At 42.6% G+C, this 12,633-nt stretch overlaps 1 protein-coding gene across 2 annotated transcripts in view; it reads left to right on the plus strand.

The window, feature by feature from the left end:
* Positions 1-12,633, plus strand: part of BTBD3 (BTB domain containing 3) — a 32,289-nt gene that overhangs the window by 4,959 nt on the left and 14,697 nt on the right. The gene's annotated exons all lie outside the window — the stretch shown is intronic.

Raw genomic sequence — 12,633 nt, forward strand, 5'->3', positions numbered from 1 at the left:
AACATATTTGGTATTGTTGTGTGCGTAATTGTATGAACTATTAAAATATAACATTATGTATCCCGTACGGTAAATGTAAAAAAAAAAAAACACAGAATTGCAATTTTGATCATATCCCAGAAAAAAAGTTAAAAGCGATTTAAAAGTCAGATCAATACCAAAATAATACCGATACAAAAACAGATTATGGCACAAAAAATTAACCCTCATACAGCCTTGCATGCGAAAATTTTTTGAATTTAGAAAATGTTTAGAAATAAAAACTACAGGGGTCAGAAAATGTCAAATAATAAAAATTCAGATTTTAATTTTTTTTTTTTAAATTAGTAAAACATGACGGAAAATATACAAATCTGGTATTGCTGTAATCAGGCTGGCATAAAATATCTAAATAACATGTTAGCTGACCACAAGGTAAATGGCGTAGAAAAGAAAACCACCAAATTTGCTAAATTATCTTTACTATTTCAATTTCACGTCACCAATTTTTATTTATTTTTTGTTTAGTTTCGGAGCATATATTATTGAAAAACATTTAAAGGTATCATTATAGTTGTTAGTTATGGCTAAACTTTTGGGACGAAAATAGTAAATCTCTTCCGTTGTTTAGCTCAGATTTCCATTTGAGAATGGCTGCGAGTATGAACTGCTGTGTACCTGTAAAATTATGGTGGAGGTTCAATGATATTTTGGGGTTGTTTTGCTGCCTCTGGCACTGGGTGCCTTGAATGTGTGCAAGGCATCATTAAATCCAGTGGATTTTGGGTTGCACTGTACAGCCCAGTGTCAGAAAGCTGGGTTTGCGTCCGAGATCTTGGGTCTTCCAGCAGGACAATGACCCCAAACATACGTCAAAAAGCCCCCAGAAATGGATGGCAACAAAGCGCTGGGGAGTTCTGAAGTGGCAGCAATGAGTCCAGATCTAAATCCCATTGAACACCTGTGGAGAGATCTTAAAATTGCTGTTGGGAAAAGGCGCCTTCCAATAAGAGAGACCTGGAGCAGTTTGCAAAGGAAGGGTGGTCCAACATTCCGGCTGAGAGGTGTAAGAAGCTTATTGATGGTTATAGGAAGCAACTTATTTGTTATTTTTTTTCCAATGGGTGTGCAACCAAATATTAAGTTAAGCTGTGTGCAACCAAATATTAAGTTAATGCCAAAAATGTTGTTCAGTCCATTTTTGGGGTTTGGTGTGACAAATTCCCATAGCAAACCTCTTCTTCTAAACTGGGCGGTTCCCGAGACACGTGTCATCAGAGAGCATTAGACAGAAAAGAACAACCTTAACCCCTTAAGGACGCAGGACGTAAATGTACGTCCTGGTGAAGTGGTACTTAACGCACCAGGACGTACATTTACGTCCTAAGCATAACCGCGGGCATCGGAGCGATGCCCTTGTCATGCGCGGCTGATCCCGGCTGCTGATCGCAGCCAGGGACCCGCCGGCAATGGCCGACGCCCGCGATCTCGCGGGCGTCCGCCATTAACCCCTCAGGTGCCGGGATCAATACAGATCCCGGCATCTGCGGCGGTTCGCGATTTAAATGAACGATCGGATCGCCCGCAGCGCTGCTGCGGGGATCCGATCATTCATAACGCCGCACGGAGGTCCCCTCTCCTTCCTCCGTGCGGCTCCTGGCGTCTCCTGCTCTGGTCTGTGATCGAGCAGACCAGAGCAGAAGATGACCGATAATACTGATCTGTTCTATGTCCTATACATAGAACAGATCAGTATTAGCAATCATGGTATTGCTATGAATAGTCCCCTATGGGGACTATTGAAGTGTAAAAAAAAAATGTAAAAAAATGTAAAAGTAAAAAAAAAGTGAAAAATCCCCTCCCCCAATAAAAAAGTAAAACGTCCGTTTTTTCCTATTTTACCCCCAAAAAGCGTAAAAAACATTTTTTATAGACCTATTTGGTATCGCCGCGTGCGTAAATGTCCGAACTATTAAAATAAAATGTTAATGATCCCGTACGGTGAACGGCGTGAACGAAAAAAAATTAAAAAAGTCCAAAATTCCTACTTTTTTAATACATTTTATAAAAAAAAAAATTATTAAAAATGTATTAAAAGTTTTTTATATGCAAATGTGGTATCACAAAAAAGTACAGATCATGGCGCAAAAAATGAGCCCCCATACCGCCGCTTATATGGAAAAATAAAAAAGTTATAGGTCATCAAAATAAAGGGATTATAAACGTACTAATTTGGTTAAAAAGTTTGTGATTTTTTTTTAAGCGCAACAATAATATAAAAGTATATAATAATGGGTATCATTTTAATCGTATTGACCCTCAGAATAAAGAACACACATCATTTTTACCATAAATTGTACGGCGTGAAAACGAAACCTTCCAAAATTAGCAAAATTGCGTTTTTCGTTTTAATTTCCCCACAAAAATAGTGTTTTTTGGTTGCGCCATACATTTTATGATATAATGAGTGATGGCATTACAAAGGACAACTGGTCACGCAAAAAACAAGCACTCATACTAGTCTGTGGATGAAAATATAAAAGAGTTATGATTTTTAGAAGGCGAGGAGGAAAAAATGAAAACGTAAAAATTAAATTGTCTGAGTCCTTAAGGCATAAATGGGCTGAGTCCTTAAGGGGTTAAGGGGTTAAAGGGGCACTCCGGTGGAATTTTTTTTTTTTTTTTTACAAATCAACTGGTGCCAGAAAGTTAAACATATTTGTAAATTACTTCTATTTAAAAATCTTAACCCTTCTAGTACTTATCAGCTGCTGTATACTACAGATATACTACAGAGAAATTTGTGAATTTCTTTTCTGCCTGACAACAGTGCTCTCTGCTGACACCTCTGTCCGTGTCAGGAACTGTCAGGTTAGAAGCAAATCCCCATAGAAAACCTCCTGTTCTGGACAGTCCTGACACGGACAGAGGTGTCAGTAGAGAGCACTGTTGTCAGGCAGAAAAGAAATTCACAAATTTCTCTGTAGTATACAGCAGCTGATAAGTACTAGAAGGGTTAAGATTTTTAAATAGAAGTAATTTACAAATCTGTTTAACTTTCTGGCACCAGTTGATTTGTCAAAAAAAAATTCCACGGGAGTTCCCCTTTAACTTCAGAAGCTCATAAGTACTGAAAGGATTAAGATTTTTTTAATATAAGTAATTTACAAATCTGTTTAACTTTCTGGAGCCAGTTGATAAATAAAAAAAAGTTTTTTCCTGGATAACCCCTTTAACATTCAGAGTGATATAAGTAGATCGCTTCACTGTCAATATTAAAGGTATGTCAAATTTCTGTTCATGAGCTACATACACGTATTGCCATGTGCGTAAATGCCCGAATTATTAAAATATGTTAACTAAACTGCACGGTCAGTGACGTAAACGTAAAAAAAAAAAAAAAAAAAAAAAAAAAAAATAAATTAAGTAATAAAAAAGCCCAAAATTGTGTATGTTTGGTCACTTCATAAACAATAAAAAAAAATGCTATCAAAAAGTCCAATCAACACCGATTAAAAATTACGGATCACGGTGCAAAAAAAAATGAGCCCTCATAAATCCCAGAAAAATAAAAAATAATTATAGGGGTCAGAAGAGGACAACTTAAAGCATTCTAATGTTTGTACAAAAAGTTATAATACTCCATTTATTCTCTTTGGTGCCCAGTGAACATTTTCGAGTTCAGAGTTCAAAAGTATCCGGCTGCTTCATAAAGAATAAATGTAGCGGTGCCTGCGCAACACTTTGTGCCCTTTTATTCTCGGGAGAATTATATCCATGTTCTCTGCATCGGTGGGGGTCTCAGCGGTCTGATTCTAACCGATCAGCAGCTTATCCTCTTTCCCTCCCCCACATACTAAAATAACACATGCCTGCCACCCAGCTTTTCCAGTCCCCTGTAGAGACTATATGTCAGGAGACTGGGAAAGCTAGGTGACAGGCAGTACACAGAGCCCTGAGGGGAGTTAAAAAGTGGCCGGGACCCACGGCTAATACAGGACATCACGGTGATGCCCTGTATTATCCCTTCAGACGCGGCGATCAAAGCTGACCGCCGCGTCTGAAGCAAAAGTGACACTAACCCGGCTGCACCGGGAGGGACCTTACCTGCCTACTCGGTGTCTGCTCCGTACCGGGATCCCCTGCATGGCCGGCGCTCTCTGTCGTCATGACGTCGTCGCTCACGCCGTCCCGTCATCCAATAAGAGCGGCGTGCATAGCGACGTGATGGCGACGATGGAGAGCGAGGGGGACACCACGGGAATGCGGCAACAACGATGGAGGGCGACATCCAGGGCAGCGGTGATGGGTCCGGAACGGCGGGGACACGTGACTATTACCTCCTATACCAGTGGTCTTTAACCTGCAAACCTCCAGATGTTGCAAAACTACAATTCCTGGCATGCCCGGACAGCCGTTGGCTGGGAGTTGTAGTTTTGCAACATCTGGAGGTCCGCTGGTTGAAGATCACTGTCCTATACTTTACATTGTATTCTAGATTTTCCTCCTTTAAAATTGGGTGCGTCTTATATGCCGGAGCATCCTATATGGCGAAAAATACGGTAAATAAACTTTAAAAACCCTGTCACATGACATTTAAAAAAAGTTATGGTAATTGGTATTGGCCAGTATTTAAAACAAAAAGTATCTGTACTTGTACTCATTCGGGACATCCCTACTGAGTACATAGGTCACTTGTCCCCCAAATGATAGAAGTGGCAGCACATAGGCTGAGACACTTTTCTGTTTGCTCTCTATGGAGCTTCTGAAGATCTTATCTTCACTTGGGGGGACAATGGACTCCATCATTCTTTTGATCGGTGAGGCCTCCCTTGGATCAGCCAGTCCTGTGTATAGTCCTATTACCTGTCTTGGGTATAGTTACACCATGGTAGAAGTTGTTGAAATATTCCAGTTGCTGTAATTCGGATGTAGATGCACAGCGCATGATCTTTACTAATGTGCTCATTCTCCTACAAATGATGACTGAGGGGAATAGTGCAGACTACTTGTGCTCCGCCACCAGTGCTTTACATTTAGGCTGGCGGACCTCTCAGTATTGTTATATGTACACAGATGGTTCTGGACATTATTCATGGCATTAATCTGGTCTATGGAAATGACACTAATTGTGTAAAGGAAAGTGTATCTCTAATATATTTCACAGAATGGTGCGGAATATGTTTAGTATCACCAGCAGGATATAAATCACAAATCTCTGCCTTTTATCGGTCTGGAATTTCCGTAGTGTGCATGGACACTGGTTTCCGCGTGAAGAAGAGGACTTCAGCTTCTCCTCGTCATTTCCTCAGTGGGAAATTCTGTAAATTTCTGTAAAGAATTTCCTTGCTGAATTTACTCAGTGGGCATGGGCCCTTGGTGGCTTCACTGATTTCTAATACAACCCCTTTAAAGGAAACCTGTCAGCCTGTTCAACCACACTAAAGCCAATGCACTGGGTACGCTGTGGGGGGGGGGGGGGGAGCAGGAGTCCGAGGGGTCACTTAAATATGTCCAGAAGGTCCTGTGATATGTCTCTGCTAAATTCAGTGAATTGCGCGCAAGAGGCAGGACTCCGGCTGCTTAATTTACATATTTATTGTCTGTGACTCCACTTTACAATGAATTTGTAAATTGGGCCAGTGAAGCCCTGCCTCCTGTGTATAATTCACTGAATTTAGCAGAAGATCTTCTGGGGAATATATCTCAGCACCTACTGGATATATTTTAGTAAGTGACCCGTTCTTGGACTCCACATAGCGTATAATTAGCATATTTTTCGCTGCGCTATATCTACTGCATAGCAGGAGATATGATGCGTATTCTCTTATGAGCGGACACACAGCGGCAGCCCTGTGTGTGCAGTGAGGTTTTTAGGCAGACCAGTCGACTCACTCAGCCAACCTCCAAACCTCACCACACACAGGGCTGCTGCCAGGTAGCCGTGTTTCTGCTCATGGGAGCAGCAGATTTTTGGCTAAGATCAAGTGTAGTATCTGTTCTTATCAGTTTTATGCCAGTGGTCCAAACAGCATCGGTGGGGAGCTGGCAGGGACGGGTGGGGCATGACACCAGTTCAACGGCTGCCCCGATGAGACCTGCTCCCTCCTGGTTTCGCAATGAGGCTGGGAGGGTCTAGAGCCGAGGTACTTTTGTGCCTCGGGAGTGGTGACCCATAGGTGCCTAAACTCGCTGGATAGATGCCTCACTGAGTGGAAGCACTGCACCATTAACTCTTCACCTTTAGCACTCACCCTTGCTATCCTGGCCTTCTGGCTAGGATCAGGGAAATTTTTTTTATAGATCCGGACTGATGACTGGGCAGTATATCTGCACTCATCCGCTTATTTATTCTTTTTGTTTGGCCCTGTGCCACTCCAACGTGTTTGTTTTTTGTACTCAGGATTTGTCAGGGTGCAGTAGCCCTTCCGGGTGTGCCTCCTGGCGTTCTAGGGGAGGTGTGTGTGGCAATCAGGTTCCTCAGCTCCTTGCAAACCCTGGGCATCTTGGTTTTGGTCGAGATGCCATCAGTATACGGCTCCTTGGTTTGATACCTTGGTTAACATCTAGGTTTAAGCCAGGTGCATTTGTGGTCCCTTAGTAGCTTCGGCAAAAAGGGGCATTGAACCTGGATCCTTGCAGGTGTCTTTTGGTCCGGAGGTGAAGGGTAGGATTTTGGGGGGGCCTTTCTCTCCTGTTGGAGAACCGCTTAGCGATAGACCGCATTCTTTGTGCACATTTTTTTGTGTGACACGTTTGCACTTTTTGGGTGATGGAGAGCTCTTGCCTCGGCTTTTAACCCCTTAGGCTAGGTTCAGACTACAGAATTTCCGCCTGCAATTCCGCTTTGAAATTGCAGGCGGAAATTCCGCTTGCTAAAATGCATAGTGTAGTGAATGGGTTTCCGTTCACAAATTCACACTTTGGAATTTGTGAACGGAAAATCCACTTGGAAATTTCCGCCTGAAGAATGGCGATGCTCTTTCTTCAGGCGGAAATCCGCGCGGAACACATTGCAGTCTATTTGAGACTGCAGTGTCCGTGGTTCTAGCGCCGACTGATTCAGTCAGCGCTGGCCGCACTCGGAATCTCCGGGCGGAAATTTTCTGCCCGGAGATTCCGTATTCTGAACCTAACCTTAGGGGCCCAGCCAATTTTCACCTTTGAGGACCCTTTTTTTGCAATTCTGACCACTGTCACTTTATGCATTAATGCTTTTACCTTTTATTCTGATTCCGAGATTGTGTTTTTTTTTTTTTTTTTTTTGACACATTCTTCTTTAACATAGTGGTACATTTTCGTTGTTACTTGCATCCTTTCTTGGTGAAAAATCCAACTTTAAAATTTCGTGAAAATTTTGAATTTTTCTAACTTTGAAACTTTCTGCTTGTAAGTAGAGATGAGCAAACTTACAGTATTTCGATTTGTCACAAACTTCTCGGCTCGGCGTTTGCTGACTTTAGCATGCATAAATTAGTTCAGCTTTCAGGTGCTCTGGAGGGCTGGAGACTCTCTTCTAGGACTGTATCCACCTTTTCCAGAAGTTAGTGAAGAATCGAATCACTGTAAGTTCGCTCATCTCATCTCTATTTGTAAGGAAAATAAATGTTATATATTGATTCACAAATACATTGGCCAGCATTTATCATTGTAGGTGTAAGTGAAGTATTTTTCTACACCTTTTTTGTGTGTGCTGGTAATGTGTAGAAGCATCAAATGTATTACCGTAAATGGTAACAGGGCATTAATACATTTTGTGCAGGTCACATTTTCTGAAATTTCTCTCTTCACATACACCAAAAAGCTAAGTCTGGGCTAGTTTGGTCTTAGAGACTTTTCAGTGGCTTTGCGCCTTTTCACAAAAAGGTGCAGTTCATAAAACTCTTTCATATCATGTGTATTGCCAAAATCAGTGGATTGCAACTCAAAATCAGCAGAAATGTGCAAACCAAAAGGTGCAAATAAACCCTGTTGGCACATTGTTTGTGCCTTTTTTAGACACAAAAAACTGTCTAAAGACAATGATAAATGTCGGCCTATATGTCTACTTTATGTTGACATGTTTTTACTTTTTGAAGACATTAGAGCGCTTAATAGTATAGCATCCATTTTCAAAATTTTCACGAAAAATTCAAAATCTGAATTTTTCAGGGACCAGTTAAGTTTGAAGTGGATTTGAGGGGCCTTTCTTTGAGTAATACCCCATAAATGACCCCATTATAGAAACTGCACCCCTCAAAGTATTCAAAATGACATTCAGAAAGTTTGTTAACCTTTTAGGTGTTTCACAGGAATAGAAGCAAAGTGAAGGAGAAAATTCAAAATCTAAATTTTTTACAATCGCATGTTCTTGTAGAGCCATTTTTTTCTATTTTTACAAGGGGTAAAAGGAGAGAAATCCCTCCCCCCCCCCCTTCTCGAGTAAGGAAATACCTCATATGTCTATGTAAAGTGTTCGGCGGGCGCAGTAGAGGGCTCAGAAGGGAGGGAGCGACAATGGGATTTTGGAGAGCGAATTTTGCTGAAATGGTTTTTGGGGGCATGTTGCATTTAGGAAGCCCCTATGGTGCCAGAGCAGCGGGGGAAAAAAATGGCATACTATTTTGGAAACTACACCCCTCAAGGAACGTAACAAGGGGTACAGTGAGCCTTAACACCCCACAGGTGTTTGACGAATTTTCATTAAAGTCGGGTGTGTAAATGGAATTTTTTTTTCTCTAAAAAATTTTTTTTTTCCCCAAATTTTTTATTTTTACAAGAGGAAATAGGAGAAAATTCCCCCAATATATGGCAAAAACTCCATATGTGGATGTAAAGTGCACTGCGGGTGAACTAAGTAGTGCCATTTGAGCTTTTAGAGAGAGAATTTGTTTGGAATGGTAGTCAGGGGCCATGTGCATTTACAAAGCCCCCATGGTGTCAGAACAGTAGACCCCCCTACACACACACGTGACCTCATTTTGGAAACTACACCCCTCACAGAATTTAATAAGGGATGCAGTGAGCATTTACATCCCACTGATGTTTGACAGATCTTTGGGACAGTGGACTGTTCAGATGAAAAATTTAATTTTTCATTTTCACGGACCACTGTTCCAAAAATCTGTCAAACACCAGTGGGATGTTAATGCTCACTGCACCCCTTATTAAATTCTGTGAGGGGTGTAGTTTACAAAATGGGGTAGTGTGTGTGTGTGTGGGGGGTCCATTGTTCTGGCACCATGGGGGCTTTGTAAACACACGTGGCCTTCAATTCCTGACAAATTTTCTCTCCAAAAGCCCAATGTCGCTCCTTCTCTTCTGAGCATTGTAGTTTGCCCGCAGAGCACTTCACATCCCTATATGGGGTATGTTCTTACTCAGAAGAAATGGGGTTACACATTTTGGGGGGCTTTTTTCCCCCCTATTTTCCCTTGTAAAAATAAAAAATTTAGGGTAACACCAGCATTTTAGTGGAATTTTTTTCCCCATTTTCCCAACCAACTTTAATGAAAATGTGTCAAACACTTGTGGGGTGTTAGTCACTATACCACTAGTTACATTCAGTGAGGGGTGTAGTTTCCAAAATGGGGTCACATGTGGGTGTTTTTTTTTTTTTTTTTTTTTTTTTGCGTTTGTTAGAACCGCTGTGCAAATCACCAATTAAGGCCTCAAATGTACATGCTGCTCTCTGAGGCTAGTATGGGGCAACACCAGCATGTTAGTGTAAAAAAAAAAAAAAATATTGTTTTACACTAACATGCTGGTGTAGACCCCAACTTTACCTTTTCATAAGGGGTAAAAGGAGAAAAAGCCCCCCAAAATTTGTTAGGTAATTTCTCCCGAGTACGGAAATACCCCATATGTGGCCCTAAACTGTTTCCTTGAAATTCGACAGGGCTCCGGAGTGAGAGTGTGCCATGCGCATTTGAGGCCTAAATTAGGGATTGCATAGGGATGGACCCGGATGCAAGCATGGCGCTTGCCTCCTCCACCAGAAATACTGTAAGACAGTATTCCCCAAACAGGGTGCCCCAAGCTGTTGCAAAACTCCCAGCATTCCTTGACCGTCAATGGCTGTCCGGCAATACTGGGAGTTATTTTGCAACAGCTGGAGGCTCTGTTTTGGAAACAGTGTCGCAGCTCAAACTTAGCCTGGGATACTCGCTGTAAACCCCCGCCCGGGGGGGGGGGGAGATGTTGCAGAACTACAATGCTCAGCATGCCTGGACTGTCTGGGCATGCTTGGAGTTGGAGTTTTGCAATATCTGGAAGTACACAGTTTGAAGACCACTATACAGTGGTGTCCAAACTGTAGCCCTCCAGATGTTGCAAAACAACAACTCCCAGCATGCCCAGACAGCCTTTGGCTGTCTGGGCATGCTGGGAGTTGTAGTTGTGAAACTAGAAGGCAGCAGTGAAGATCACTTACCAGATCTTCACTGCTGCCTCTGTCTCCGCCACCTGCATTCTCCTGCCGCCTGCATTCTGCTGCCGCCTGTCCTCCCTGCCGCCAGTCCACACTGCCTGCCACTGACTCCCTCTTCCATAGTGGCCGGTAAATGTCGCCGCCATCTTCCCCTGCTCTGCCCAGACGTCCAGAGGCGGGCAGAAAGGGGGGGATCTCAACTTTAACCCCCCACCCCTGCCCTGCGATTCACCTGTCATTCCTGAAAATCACAGGGGAAAGGAGGAGGTGAAAACCTGGCCACCTCGCTCCTATCCTTTAGACTGATCGGGGCTGTTTTTGACAACCTCGATCACCCCTATTTTCCAGGCGATCAGGTCACCAGAGACCCGATCAGCCTGGAAAAGCCATGATTTACCAGTCAGAATTGATTGGAGAATCAACAGGCGATGTCCTGGGATGGCTGCTGATAGTTGTCAGCAGTCATCCCCCTTCCGATCACCGCGTCCGGAGTCGGGGTGATCCAGGAAAGCTGTGCCGTAATTGTACGGCACTGTGCGCTAAGTATCTCTTAGAATTGCCGTACATTTACGGTACATGTCCTTAAGGGGTTAAAAAAAAATAGGAGCAGCGGATTTTGCACATCGTGAAATGCTATGTGTGAACCTACCCTTGATCCTTTATGTGTAATCTTACCCTGTTGGACCCTGTAAGAAGTAATGGCACATTTCATGACTATATTTCCATAGGTTTCCCGCCATTAAAACATTGCTTCTAGGAGAGAATTTCTATGTACATGCAGCAACCAATGGAGCCTGTAAGGCCTTGTGTCTCTGTACTAAGGAGCCGTACACGTCTTTACGTTGCCATATAGGCTTAAAGTGTACCTAATGGTTTTTAGACAAATGACTGTCATGCACCATAATCATTTGTCTAAATGACAGTCTTTTCAAATTTGGTGCCTAAATTCCTGAATGAGGCGCATTTTCCTCTCTTCCCACTGTTCTCCACTGTATAATAATATGCATTATGAAATAGATTCCTGTTCTGACTTCACCTCGAGACCAGTGCCATAGAATTACATGAGTGTAGATGGATTATCAGCACGCCGTGGGCAGTGACATACTCCATCCCATATCCCATTTTGGGTCTGTTCATTTTTTATTTGCTGAACGGGTCAGAGCACAACTGACACTACAGGATCCCGACAGATTCCATTGACTCGAATGGGGTCCATCAGCAATCCAGTATATTTCCAAAGTTGAGGGTTTAGTAAAAAAAAAAACTTTTTTACTTTGTGCCCCGTCTGGATAAGACGTCAAAGGCAAAAAAAATAAAAAATAAAGCGCTTAATGGGCATTTCCGACGGGGCACAATGGCAGTGTGAAAGGGGCCTAACTTAGACAGAGCTCTATACATCGGCCATCTGCACGAACCTGTACATGTAGAAAAGCCAAGGTCCCAGCGCTCTCAAAGTTCTGCTAAAAATGTTGTTTGTCTCACATATAGAGGTATACAGTTTGCATTTTGGCAAACACCTTGCTTCCCTCAGCTTTTTAACCTTAATTACCCTGATGAAACCTGCACTGTATGCCCTATATGTGAAATGTAAAAAAGACAATGGCCCTCATTTACTATTCTAAACCCTACTTGTTTTGTCGGGTTTTTTTGGCGCATCTTTGTCTGCGACATGTCGCAGACATCGTGTTCCTGTCTGCGACACGATGCAACATTTTTTCCCAACGGACCCGATGTGGATTCTCCCAAACCCGAAAAAGGGGCGTTACCCGACATTTCTGAGCTTTCCCACGTATTTATAAAGGTTTCCAACCCGAATTTGTTGAATTGTTGTGGATTTTTTCCCCGACAACTCAGAGGAGTTGGAAACCAAAACCAACAAAACCCACGTGCGACAAACAGGATGCAACATAATAATAAATACCAGGGGAAAAAAGCAGTCGGGAAAGAATGCAAGATAGACTTACAACCCGATTTTCTAAGTAAATGAGGGCCAATGTTGGAGATTTAGCTTCGTCTCTTACTGTATAGTTATATACAGCGGAGAGAGCAGCGCCCCATTCAGGAAATTTGGCACCGGGTTTAAAAATACTTGTAATTTTGGAGAATTGTCCTGAATTTACTCAGTGTGCATGGTTCTTTAGAGCAGTGTTTTCCATGCAGTGTGTCCCCAGCTGTTGCAAAACTACAACTCCCCGTATGCCCTGCATGCTGGGAGTTGTAGTCTTGCAACAGCTGGAGTCACACTG

The sequence above is a fragment of the Hyla sarda genome, chromosome 3 (genome assembly GCF_029499605.1).
Source record: "Hyla sarda isolate aHylSar1 chromosome 3, aHylSar1.hap1, whole genome shotgun sequence".
In the NCBI taxonomy this organism is placed as follows: Eukaryota; Metazoa; Chordata; class Amphibia; order Anura; family Hylidae; genus Hyla; species Hyla sarda.